The sequence below is a fragment of the Kogia breviceps genome, chromosome 8 (assembly GCF_026419965.1).
Source record: "Kogia breviceps isolate mKogBre1 chromosome 8, mKogBre1 haplotype 1, whole genome shotgun sequence".
Classification (NCBI taxonomy): Eukaryota; Metazoa; Chordata; class Mammalia; order Artiodactyla; family Physeteridae; genus Kogia; species Kogia breviceps.
Window position 1 is genome coordinate 39,091,514 of NC_081317.1, and position 1,779 is coordinate 39,093,292.

The window sequence follows — 1,779 nt, forward strand, 5'->3', positions numbered from 1 at the left end:
GGGCCACTCTTCATTGCACTGTGCGGGCCTCTCACTGTCGTGGGCTCTCTTTTTGTGGAGCACAGGCTCCAGACGTGCAGGCTCAGTAGTTGTGGCTCACGGGGCCAGTTGCTCCGTGGCACCTGGGATCTTCCCAGACCAGGCCTCGAACCCGTGTCCCCTGCATTGGCAGGCAGATTCTCAAACACTGCACCACCAGGGAAGCCCTAAAACTTCAATTTTAAAAATAAAATAAAATAAAACAAAATAAAACAATTCTTCACCCCAAACAGAGATTAGTAAAAATAAAGATGTCATTATCCCACTCAAAAAGAAAAAAAGGACAGTCAGATATCTACTGTTACAAAAATGAGATTAGATGGAAAACTTTAACAAACTGTTTAAGCTATTTTCTTAAAAGAGACTTCTTCCACACCTAGAGATCTTGAATAGCCTCCTGGTCAGTCATCCAGAAGAAATTCTTCATATAATTGATGAACTTGGCTTCCACTTTGGGAAGATAACCACCCTTTTCTATAATTGCTTGCATTCTTGCTTTAATGTCTTCTATAGAACTAGCTCCTTTTGGTGTTTTAGGAGTTTTTCTATGTTTTTTGGATTCTTGACCTTTTGATCTTGATGTTGATGTTTTTGAGTCTTTGTCATTCTGGTTTGGTTTTTGTGCATTTTGGGCTGAGTATCTCATATGGGTTCCTTTACTGGAGATTTTTCTTCAGCTTCCTCATTATCTTCATCATCACCACCATCCAGTTCACAGCAAGTTTGACTTTTTTTTCTGTGGAAGCTTGCCACCACTTCCAGGGGCAGATCACTTTCCAGATATACTTAGGAGTTTTAGCTCCTCTTCATATTCTGACTCTGCATCTTCCCTCACACCAACCAAGTGCTGTCCACTAATATGCATGGGCCCTGAACCACCCTTCAACTTTAAGCCACAGTTGGTGTTATTTCAAAGCCCCCAAGGGAAAACATTGGGTATACAGATATTTTCAAATTTGCCAGTGTTCCCTGAATAGGACTGCCTGTGTTATTCATTGCTACTGTTTCAATGATGTGCAATTCATCCTTTGTATCAGCCCTTAAACTGACTGTTCTTAAAGATAACTGGAGCTTATCTTCCATTATTATCCATTTTAAAATGACAATTTTTGTCAGTCCTTGGTTTACAACTGAAAAGATAGTTCTGGGACCTCAGGGGCTCATGTTCGTGTCCATCAAATTGTCCATGGGGTGGTGATTAGTACTTGGGTAAGAGAGAAAGTGGATGGAGATACACTACTACTCTTCTAGGGAACAGCTGTGCAGGAGGGAATCACATTAGGGTTTTTACTGATTTCTTTTTTTTCAGAAGTGGTGGCTGAGCACACATTCATTCATTTATCAAATACTGATGGAGCATTATTATGGGTTAAATTGTGTTCCCCAAAAAAGATGTTCATGTCTGAACCCCTGGTACCTGTGAATGTGACCAATTTAGAAATAAGGTCTTCGCAGGCACACTTAAGTTAAGATGAGGTCATTAGGATGAGCCTTAGTCCACTATGAGCAGAGCCCATATAAGAAGAGGAAAATTAAGAGATGCATACAGACACAGAGGGAATATGGTCTACTGAAGACAGAGGCAGAGACTGGAGTTCTGCTCCCACAAGCCACAGAATGTCTGTGGCTACCAGAAAGTAGAAGAGGAATGGAAGGGTCATCTCCTAGAGGTTTCAGAAGGGATCTGGTCCTGTCAACACCTTGATTTTTTGTTTGTTTTTTAAAAATTAAATGAAATTA

General features: G+C 40.8%; 1 pseudogene; it reads right to left on the bottom strand.

Annotated features, from left to right (window-relative positions):
- Window positions 1-340: 340 nt before the first annotated feature.
- LOC131761316 (nucleophosmin pseudogene) lies at window positions 341-1,227 on the bottom strand (annotated as a pseudogene).
- Between the last annotated feature and the right edge of the window lie 552 nt (window positions 1,228-1,779).